The sequence below is a fragment of the Oncorhynchus nerka genome, linkage group LG24 (genome assembly GCF_034236695.1).
Source record: "Oncorhynchus nerka isolate Pitt River linkage group LG24, Oner_Uvic_2.0, whole genome shotgun sequence".
NCBI classification, from domain to species: Eukaryota; Metazoa; Chordata; class Actinopteri; order Salmoniformes; family Salmonidae; genus Oncorhynchus; species Oncorhynchus nerka.
The window spans coordinates 29415436-29427489 of NC_088419.1; the positions used below are offsets into that span (position 1 = coordinate 29415436).

General features: G+C 43.4%; 1 pseudogene; it reads left to right on the forward strand.

Moving 5' to 3' along the window:
• The window catches only part of LOC115107808 (protein enabled homolog), a 166980-nt pseudogene extending 155053 nt beyond the window's left edge, over window positions 1-11927 (forward strand).
• Window positions 11928-12054: the final 127 nt, after the last annotated feature.

Below are 12054 nucleotides of genomic sequence, written 5' to 3' on the forward strand. Positions count from 1 at the left end.
TTTCTTTTGCTTTGTCATTACGGGGTATTGTGTGTAGATTTGAGGGAGAAACTAATCAATTTTAGTGTAAGGCTGTAACGTAACAAAATGTGTGAAAAGTCGAGGGGTCTGAATACTTTCTGAATGCACTGTATATGTAGATTCAGTGAGACTATTTCTCCCACTTGGACTGACCCACCCGTGTTAGTGACCTCTGCCCTCCAGTCTCCTCTCACATTTGGCTGAAAGGAAACTGGTCACACTATAGAGATCCATTTAAATGACTATTCTAATCATTAGTATTCAAATTCCTAATTCTATAGGTCACGCCCTCATTAACAGGAGCTCAATATGGGCACATTCCATCATGGCTTATTGATCCAATCATCTGTCTGGGTTGAGGAGTCACAATGATTTTCTACAAGCTAATTATTACAGTTAATACATCTCTGTGGTTCCATGGTTTAGGGCTGCTCTTGCAGGCATATGCCGATATTGACCTAACTAAGGCTGCTAGAGTTCCTGTGTCCAATGCATTTTCTGTCTTGTTTTTGTGTTGGATGTCTCCATTTGCTTCATTCAAATGGATACATTTAGGCCATTGCCACAACTCATTGATGTGCATGTTGTATGACAAACAGCAAGAGGATATTAGCGACTTCATGCCATGTCGTCACACAAGTTTTAAAGTCTAAGGTTGGTCAAGCCTGATAATGTTAGTATTGATGTTGAATATAGTATGGGTGCTTAAGGAAACCTGAGGTTTTTTTTTGTGTGAGGATAAACTAAATAGGAGAGAACTCATGACCCCTGCTCTTTCTGTGAATCCTAAATTTTGATACTGACTGTTTACTCTTCTCCCTCCTCCCCCCATACAGACACAGTGTTGACGCCGGTGCTGCCCACCCCCTCCCCCCCTCCCTCCCGGCTCCACTGTGACCCCCACAGCCTCTGCCCAACCAGGCCCTCCTCCCCCTCCCCCTTACCCCCCACACTCACCCCTACAAGCGGCGGCCCCCTCCCCCACCCGGTCCTCCACCTTCCCTCGGTGGCCAGGCCCACCCTCCTCCTCCACCAGCCCCTCCCCTGCCACCCGGTCTCTTCTCCCCCTCGGAGGACCGCCCCCTGTCCGGGCTGGCCGCTGCCCTCGCTGGAGCCAAGCTGCGTAAAGTACCAAGGGTGAGAGGCCGACACGCACAGAACAGAAACACACCCACAAGTCCCTTACCCTTACACAGACACCCACTGTTTGTCTCATACCATATCCTCACAGGCTTGTGATCTTGTCCAGCACCAGTCACACTTTATATTCCCTCTATCGGACGTAGTGCTGAGCTAATAACTAACATTTCGTTGTTGTTTTTGGTTATTAAATCGACTTCTGTTCAATTACTTGAATTCCATTTAGAAATCAAGCTAATGTACACAACGATGAAAGGGACAGTGACAGTTTGTGAAAGTATAACTTATCTACTTTGAAGAACTAGTACAATTATTTTGTCAAGACAGCTCTGCAGCATACTGTAGGCTACAGTACTTATGCTGGCTAGCTAAGTAAAAATGACTAAAGACAGTACACTATGGGGAGCACGTAACGTTAGATGGCCTGGCAGGCTGACTGCTGCTGCCTGAGCAGAGATGAAATGATGACTATAAGGAATGAAGAATCAAATAAAAACTAAGTAATATACACAACTCAAATATTTGATTATTTCAAAGTAATATCACAATTTTCTGTTGATGTGGACCTTTTGGCCTTTGGAATTTCCATTAAAATGCTCAAATCATTGTAATGTCATTATTTCGTAATATAGAAATATCGAAATCAAACATCGGGATTATTTTTTAAATAATCTAGCAATAACCAAACCAACCTCAAAACACTAATCACTCAGCACTAATTGGGAGCTGCCACTCACTTCAGATACATGTAAATCATGTAGCCCATACTGTACTTCACGCATTCATATACTGCACTCCACCATACCTGACCCCCAGTTATGTGCCTCTGTAACATAGTCTACCACTACTACTCTGACCTTTCTGTCTATTCTTCAGAGTGATAGTGGTGGTGGTGATGCGGCAGCTGCTCTGGCTGCAGCCATGGCTGGGGGCTTGGCTGGCGCTACAGGGGCCAAACCTGGAGGGAACGGCCCTCTGGGAGGAGCACCTGGAGGAGGGGGGTTGATGGAGGAAATGAGCGCCCTCCTGGCCAGGAGGTGACATTACACTACATTCCCGTTTGAAACATGGAGAGAGGAGGGATACAGCATGTTTGGGTGGCTTCAGGGAGTGGGGGGAGGGGGCAATATTGAGGAAGGCTTGAGGCCCAAATGTTTCTTGTCAATATAGATATTTTCATTGAGTGCCATATCATTGCAGATCATGTACAGTAGCTGTCGCGGTCAGCCAAACATTTCAAAGTAATTTGGTGTGGGAGAATTTTTGATTTGACATACAATATAACATGTTATAACTTTAATATTTTGTGGTGTTTTTCAGGAGAAGAATTGCAGAGAAGGGATCATCGCCTGAGCCGGAGCAGAGAGCTGTGAGTATGACAGATAGACAGAGGCCAGGGAAAGTTAATCTCTGTATATCCTGCTTGACAGTACCTATCTAGTCTACCCGTCTATAATTCAGTAGCATGGTGTTTGTATTCTGTATCCCTCCCTTCTGGATGTCTTTGGAGCTTCATATGTTTCTCTTTGAGGGTCATTGGTGGCATTAAAGAGGATCAATGGATCTCCCTCAGTGGAGTATTAACTAAATGCCTGGTCACATTTCTGATCATCTGAAGCTTCCTGACCTATAACTTCTGACCTTTGAACTCACTGTGCTACTCTCCAATAGGACGACGGTGGCAGCGAAGGCACCACGACTCCTAAAGTGTCTGCCTGTAGCACACCAGGTGAGTGGGGTACAGGATACAGTACAGGATACAGTACAGGACTGTAGTGGTCAGAGATACACAGGACCAGAACAGAAACATGCACCTTCCACATTCAGACCACCAGGATCCTAGTCCGTGTTGGCCAGCAGTTCATGTAATTTGGCAGATTTTTTCAGTCAGTATTTTTTTGTCTTCTGATGAAGTGGTTCAGTTATATCAGTGTAATTATCTCTAATGCTTTTGTGTTTCTCTCCTCTGCAGACATGCCCAGGAAACCATGGGAGAGGAGTAACACTATGAATGGTAGCAAATCCCCAGTCATTGGAAGGTAAGTACCAGCATTCCATAAATGTACAAACGGTAATACATTTTTAGTCTAAACACGTTATTGGGTCAAGTACAACGAAGTCAAAATATCCACTGCCTGTCTGAATCATTGACTGCCTCTGCATTGCTGCTCATTATCATGTAACTGGAGAGAAGGAGCACAGGGGGTAGCAGAGCATTGCTGGGTCCGACCCCTGGGCTTGCTGGTTCATGACTGGTTAATAACATGACTAAAGCACAGGGCTGCTGCTTACCACTAGGCTACTGCTAGCAAGGCTGTCTGTATCAAATCAAATTTAAATTGTTGCATGTGCCGAATACAACAGATGTAGACCTTACAATGAAATGCTTGCTTATAAGCCGTTAACCAACAATGCAGTTTTAAGAAAAATACCCCCAAAATTAAGAAATAAAAGTAACAAATAATTAAAGAGCAGCAGTAAAATAACAATAGTGAGGCTATATACAGGGGGTACCGGTACTGAGTCAATGTGCGGGGGCACCAGTTAGTTGAGGTAATATGTAAATGTAGGTATTAAAGTCATTAAAGTCACTACGCATAGATAATAAACAGAGTAGCAGCAGCGTGAAGGGGGGCAATGCAATTAGTCTGGGATGCCATTGATTAGATGTTCAGGAGTCTTATGGCTTGGGGGTAGCTGTTTAGAAGCCTCTTAGACCTAGACTTGGCGCTCCGGTACATCTTGCCATGTGGTAGCAGAGAGAACAGTCTACGACTAGGGTGGCTGGAGAACAGGTTTTTAGGTTCTTCCTCTGACGCTGCTTGGTATAGAGGTCCTGGATGGCAGGAAGCTTGGCCCCCGTGATGTACTGGGCCGTACACACTACCCTCTGTAGTGCCTTGCGGTCGGAGGCCGAGCAGTTGCCCTACCAGGCAGGGATGCAACCAGTCAGGATGCTCTCGATGGTGCAGCTGGATCCTTTTGAGGATCTGAGGACCCATGCCAAACCTCTCCCATTGAGGGAGAGGTTGTCCTTGCACCACACGGCCAGGTCTCTGACCTCCCTATAGGTGTTCTCGTCGTTGTCGGTGATCTGGCCTACCACGGTTGTCATCAGCAAACTTAATGATGGTGTTGGAGTCGTGCCTGGCCATGCAGTCATGAGTGAACAGGGACTACAGGAGGGGACTGAGCATGCACCCTTGAGGGGCCCCCGTGTTGAGGATAAGCGTGGCGAATGTGTTGTTACCTACCCTTACCAACTGGGGGCGGCCCATCAGGAAGTCCAGGATCCAGTTGCAGAGGGAGGCATTGAGTCACAGGGTCCTTAGGTTAGTTATGAGCTTTGATGGTGTTGAACGCTGAACTGTAGTCAATGAGTAGCATTCTCACATTAGTTATTTTTGTCCAGGTCTGAAAGTGCAGTGTGGAGTACAATAGAGATTGCATCATCTGTGGATCTGTTGGGGCGGTATGCAAATTGGAGTGGGTGTAGGGTTTCTGGGATAATGGTGTTGAGCCATGACCAGACATGAGTGCTATGGGTCGGTGTCATTTAGGCAGTTTACCTTAGTGTTCATGGGCACAGGGACTATGATGGTCTGCTTGAAACATTTTGGTATTACAGACTCGTACAGGGAGAGGTTGAAGATGTCAGTGAAGACACTTGCCAGTTGGTCAGCACATGCTCGGAGTACACGTCCTGGTAATCTGTCTGGCCCTGCGGCTTTGTGAATGTTGACTTGTTTAAAGGTCTTACTCTCATCGGCTACGGCGAGCGTGATCACACCGTCGTCCGGAACAGCTGATCCTCTCATGCATGCTTCAGTGTTTCTTGCCTCGACGTGTGCATAGACGTAATTTAGCTCGTCTGATAGGCTCGTGTCACTGGGTTAGCTCGCAGCTGTGCTTCCCTTTGTAGTCTGTAATGGTTTGCAAGCCCTGCCACATCCGACGATTATCGGAGCCAATGTAGTACTATTCAATCTTAGTCCTGTATTGACGCTTTATCTGTTTGATGGTTCATCGGAGGGCATAGTGGAATTTCTTACCAGCTTCCAGGTTAGAGTGCCACTCCTTGAAAGCGGCAGCTCTACCCTTTAGCTCAGTGCGGATGTTGCCTGTAATCCATGGCTTCTGGTTGGGGTATGTATGTACAGTCACTGTGGGGACGATGTCATCGATGCACTTATTGATAAAGCCAGTAACTGATGTGGTGTATTCTTCAATGCCATCGGAAGAATCCCGGAACAAATTCCAGTCTATGCTAGCAAAACAGTCCTGTAGTTTAACATCTGCTTCATCTGATCACTTTTTTATTGACCGAGTCACTGGTACTTCCTGCATTCATTTTTGCTTGTAAGCAGGAATCAGGAGGATAGAATTATGGCCAGATTTGCCAAATGGAGGGTGAGGGAAAGCTTTGTATGCATCTCTGTGTGTGGGGAAAGTTTTATATATATATATATATTTCCCTCTGGTTGCACATTTAACATGCTGGTAGAAATGAGGTAAAACTGATTTAAGTGTATTCAAGTCCCCGGCCACTAGGAGCGCCGTATACAGCTCGTTGAGTATGGTCTTAGTGTCCGCATCGGTTTGTAGTGGTAAATAGACCACTACGAAGAATATAGATGAAAAATGAGTGTTCCTGAGATGTGTCAATGAAAGCCCCAAATTCCAGGTTCTAATTCCAGGGCTCTAAATGGCAGTTTGTCGGTGAGAACGTGTTCCTGGAAATGCACCTCCAGCTTCCATGTGCAAAACAGAATGCTGACTGCCTGCACCACAAGTCCTTTTTTGTTTTATTTCGCTGAGAATGTGAGATGTTTTTTAGAACTTCCTTTAAAGTCGGTTGGTGTTGCATTTTAGCGTATTAATGCGAAAAGTTTCAGACAATTAACAGATCCCTAGAAAATGCTTATTACAATGCTTTATCATTGTAAAGTTAACTTAAAGCAAAGTCAATATATCATCAATACGACTATACTCCGTGTTTTCTCTGTAGCCTGTAGGTTTAGTTTGGGTTGGTTTAGCGAGGGGACCTGGGGCTGCAGGACAGGCCTTTTAAGAGCTGTCGTCTCTCTCTCACGGACTTGACTCACCGTGGAGAAATCTAATGGGTTCTGATCAGGTAAACAGGGATACAGGCCTGTAGAGTGATACTTCTCTCTTTTTACTCATTTTGTCATTTGCTGTGATCAAAGTGGAAGTGATATTTTTGGGGGCTTGGGTTAGTGCCTTGTAATTCCCACGTACTGCATCTCTGTTTTGCCAGCAACGTCATCACCAGACTGCTAATGAATTCCACATATATACATTGGTTTATTCTTGTTTTAAAATAAGCAATCTATAGGTCTATGTCATGTTACGTTTCCAGTTGCTTTACAATCTTTGTTTTACTGTCCATCTCTCCTACAGTGCCTACTTTCCTGTCAAAGGGAATCCCTCGAACACATCACAAAGTGCCCCCTACTCACATGTACACACATACTCAACACACTCTGTGGCTGTGTGCTACTGTATAGTGAGGAAGCTAGAGGAGACATCACCCCGCCCAGTGCTGTTAATATTCACTTCCGTGCCAATTCTGACCCAGACGCACCCAATAGATAAGGCCACACAGCCCTGCATTGGCATCCTACATTTCTCTCACATAAACTGGCCTTAGTATTTGACCTATAGAGGAGGCCAGAGAGACCACGGGAGCAAATACACAAACACGCAGAAGGACAACTATTGAGAATTGTTACACTTCCCCTCTTGGCTTCCAGTTCCTCTCTGACGAGAGTTAATTTCTTCACTGATTTCACACTCAGATAGTTACCTTAGTTCCCTTGAATAATTCCTGTAGTTGTAGACCATGGCGATTACCTTGTTGGCAACGGTGTTCCTGTCCCAGCTGATCCAATTTCAGAGAAGCATGGTTGTGTGTGACTGCTGAATTGTGTGTGCATGCTGCAACTACAGCGGCCTGTCTCTGAACTCTGGCTCCCAAAGTTTACTTGATTGTGTTTAAATCGGGCTAAACTACCCAATGTCCGTTGTGTTTCCTTCCTATTAGTTGGTGTGTGAACTCGAATGGTTGGTGTGTGTAGCATGTGTATTGGGCTGGCTTTACCTAAGGCAGGGAAGGGCAACTGGCGGCCCCCCATTTAAAGGCCCTCCGATCAATTCCCTTATGTCAGTCATTGATAGTCACTCAATTAGCCCATTTCCGCTAACATAATTATTTTACATTTAATTACAGCCCCTCGTGATGAGTTCAGACTTTTTGTGGCCCCACCCCATCAAAGTTGCTCATCCCTGACCTAAGGCATGAAGCTATTCTATTTGTGATTCCAGTCATAGGACTACAGTTTCCAGTTAATTTACTGGTTTGCTTTGCCTAAATCTAGATTCAGTTTGCTCTGAGCATAATGATGCTTGAACTAACTAAGTTCATGAAGGAGCCTCGTACTGTATGTAGGCAGCCAAATTGTTAGGTACCCTGTCAAATAGGCTCAGTTGTTTACCACTAGTGTCGTATCAATGCTGACAAATTGATATGAAATGGCCTGAAAATAATTGTGGTACTCTTATGTGCTACATTGCCATATTTGTGAATCAGTTTCCAAATTCTGAATTTAAAACAATAATGTTGGTATATGATGACAGTTTGTTTTGTTTGTTTAAGTCTGTAACTTCCTCGGTTTCCTGTTGTGTTTTCATATTAAACCGTCAATTTGAAGTCTCAGATGTCCTCCTTTGGTGTTTCAATGCACTTTCTTTCAACTTGTTTATGTTATAGTTGCACATTTTTTAAGAGTGATTGAAGTGTCTGAGAACTGAATGCGGAGGAGAAATCTAGCTACAGTCGGCACTTAGCTCTCTTGTTTTCTTCCAAGACGGACTTCTGAAGGTCCCCTTGACAATAGCCCCAGTTTAGGTATACCACTCTAACTTTTCTGTTTCTCGTCTACAGACCAAAATCCACACCGACTGGATCCCTAAGTGCCAACGGGGTGCCAACAGAAGGTCTCGACTATGACCGATTGAAACAGGTATTCAGAGGAGACAAGTAAAAAATGACCTGATTTGCTGTTTACTGGCAGTACACTGGAGCTGTAGTGTTTTACACGGCATACTAAAGAGCCCTGAGAGGGTGTGCCCAATGACGGTGTCCTGTGCTGCAGGAATCCCTCCCTTCTCCCCTATGAAGGAGCCTGTTAGATAAGTGTAGATTTTTCATATACCCTCCCTATCTGTGCACACAGCAGCAGCCTCAGTCAGAGCAGTAAACACAGAGGAGTGACACTATGGGCTTACTAAAACTCATTCAGCTCTCTGGGACAGTATCGCTCATTGATGCTACGCTCTCTGTTTTCCCCCCATCTCACATGTCCAAAGAACCTGAAGGTTGATGCAAGTTATTTGTTTTTCCACTGTTTTTTGGTCTCTAATCTTCACCTTCCAACCTTGTATTTTCAGGACATTCTGGACGAGATGAGGAAGGAGTTATCAAAACTGAAAGAGGAACTCATTGATGGTAACTGATTGCTTGATTAACCTCATGCACATACTGCTCTGTAGTATGTGACAGGGTGTGAAACAAGTTCCTCAAAGCACAGGGAGGAAGTCCTTACGCTTACGAGGCCTGCTGTACCTTTGTCATCAGAGAATTAGCATCAAACCATTCAAGCCGCTGCTAAGATCATATCACAGCAAAGACTGCACAAAACACAATATAACTGACATGTTGTTTGTCTGTCCACAGCCATCAGAGAGGAGCTGGGCAAGTCGAACACTGTGTAGAAGGATTTCACCTCCCTGTAAATTACACCTATTACCGGACAACTGAGACAGGTCAACTTCAGATAGGACAATATTATAAAGCAACAAACAAGGTAAAAAAAAGTTTTAAAAGGTGGCGATGATGATGACAATAACTGAATTAATACAGCAGACAGAGTTTGTGGGGCGGAGCAGCGTCAGGCACACAACTGGGGACGAGGGAGTGCGGGAGGCGTGTAGCATGGAAGCACCGCTGGCGTCCATCTTGTGAAGCCTGGCCGTTGCTGCCATTTCCCCGCAACCTCACCTGGAGGACAGGACACAGTCATGAAGAGAATTGACTGTCATTATGCAAAGATTTCTCTCTTTGTCGATAACACAAGAAAACAAGGAAAATCAACAAAAAACTAACTATATTGAACTGTATACTGTATTAACCATTGAAGTGTGAGAAGTCAGACAGCGGTCACACTAAGATTTGGAACGGTTGGTGCGAACTTGTGATTTCAAAGCAAAAAGGCACGTTTAGTGGGCGAGTGTTAAGTTTGGAGGCAGGAGGGGAGGGAAAGGGAAGTAGGACTCAGTTTCCCATAGGGCCATAGGAGGGAGCCTCTTGATGTGAATGAGGGACTGACTGGTGGACTTGGTATTGTCTACTGCTGCAGGACTCTGTAATGCTTGTCTTCCTCAAATACTATTTTAACCTGAATATGTACAAAAGAAGAAAAAATGATATCTACAAGTCTATCAATTGTCTGTTTTAATGTAAACCATGGCCATATCAAGTAGCTTAATCAAATATTTTCAAGATGGTCTTTTGGTCTGTTTGGCTTAATATCCGAATATCATGATCTTCTTTTTTTTCTATCAAAATGATCGCTGTAACAAGCTACTGTACTGCATTTCTTCTCACTGTTTGTGTGTTGCAGGCTGATGAGACGGTCACAAAGGGTACATGCCTTTCTACAGTCAATCTGTGTAGCTCTTTACCAAACAACCTCTGTCAATTAGTGACGGTTAATACTGCTAAAATCACCATGACCAGATCTGGAGATGGAGCTATTTGAAATCTCTGTACTGTTATTATGAACTAAACCTTTTTTCCTCCCTCTCATTTTCTGTCAAGTGTTTGGTGCATGTGTACGGTGAGACTGCCAAGAAGTTGCGTTATTGTCTGTCAGTTTATAAGCAATAAGTGTAGCATCTGGGTTGAATTTCCCCCACATGTTTTCCTTGAAATGTTCCTGTTCTTTTAACTCCACTCCAGCGCCCTGTTGAGGATGTGATTCTGTACCTCCTTCTGTTCACGACTGGACATCCACCTAATAGATTCTAAACTGTTCTGAAACAAATGGGTAGAGAATAAATGAGATGGACAGACCCCCTCTGTTTATAGCCATAATGTACTTCATTTACTGAGGTACGCCATTCATTTTTCAATTCATGGTACTCATGGTATTTTGCAGGAAAAAAATACAAAAAATAGTAATGAAAAAGACATGAGGGACACCCCATAAATGAGTTTGTCGGCATGACATATCCGCATCCATGCTTGTGCCATTCAGTGTTTTACTTGTGCTTAATAATTATTTGTAGCATTTTTGTTTGCCTTTATTTCCTCTCCTTATAATATGAAGTTCTGATAATGGCATACTTCTTTCGCCCTCTGATTGACTTTGTTCATATGGGAATGGCTACTTTTAATTGAAAATGTTTCCTTTTCAAAAACAAAAACATTTTTGATTTCCTAAAAATCTCGATGTACAATCAACTGAGAGAAGGTCAAACTGAGGTCAACCTGAGACTCGTGTAAAACAGAGCTGTCTTCAATGTAAAACTCTAGCTTCTATTCTCTTGACTTGCTGGTAAGGGGATCGACTTTGATCAGGGTTCTGTCGTGGCAACAGCTGAGGGGGTCGTGGTGACTGAGCTATCTTCACAACACTCCCCTGGTGAGTGTTTTGCTTAAACACAAATGATTTCATTCTCATCTCTGAATCAAAGCATTGGAAGTTTGTACAGAAGAGTGTTTACAGCATCGATTGCACTTTATAAACCCATAGAAATTCATGATACTATGACGAACCTGCTTTACAAGATGCAGCCATCGCCAATAGTGTGGCTATCACACCAAAGGTTTCAGCTACAATCTCCTCCTACACACGTCACACTTTACTGAGTCGCCTTTTGTTTTATCATTGTTAAGAGAAAGGGAGATATCTATATATCGAGTCCTTAGGTTTGGGGAGTGAAACATTCTAATTAAGGATCATTCATATCTACATGGATAATTCTGTTTGTGATCTTCATGGTTTGTGCCTTGTTCTGAATTTACATTTAATATGTCAAAGATTTAAAAAGACTAGTAATAATTCTAGGAACTGTCATAATCTCACATGATCATTGTTTATTCTTTTTTTTTGCGTCCTGGTATAGTTATTTTAATGGGAGAATGAAGTTATGTTACAAAGTACAATTGAACCCAAGAAGTGGTGTATTTTCCTCATGCCATTTGTATGTTACAGAGCAGTTTGTTACATGGTTTAGGTTCTTAGCGCTTGGGAAATCTGAAAAATGTATATATCCTCTACAGCAGTGGAGGCTGCTGAGGGGAGGACGGCTCATGTCTGAAACAGAGCGACTGGGATGGCATCAAACCATGTGTTTGGTGTATTTGATACCATTCCACCAATTCCGCTCCAGTTATTATCACAAGCCCATCCTCCCCAATTAAGGTGCCACCAACCTCCTGTGCTCTACAGTTACATTTTTGTCCCCAAAATCAGATTTTTCCATCTACTGAGGGAACCGAAGCTGGTGGACATATTGAGAAATTCAACTGAATGTCTCTGAAAGGAATTTATCAGTTTCCTTTATTCTTTTATCATTCACATTGTACCATACTGTTCTCATGTTAATTAGAATTTTCTTACATGCTAACATTGTTTGAGCAAATGAAATAAAAAAAATTGCAATACATGATTAAAAAGTAACTTTGTTTTGTGGTGTTCAATTGACATAGTTTCAGTAACTCATTCTTAACTTTTTAATCTGGATATTTCTCTCCTGCTGTGGGACAACATGTGATCCACAGGAGCTCTGAGCCTGTTCTGAAGAGTT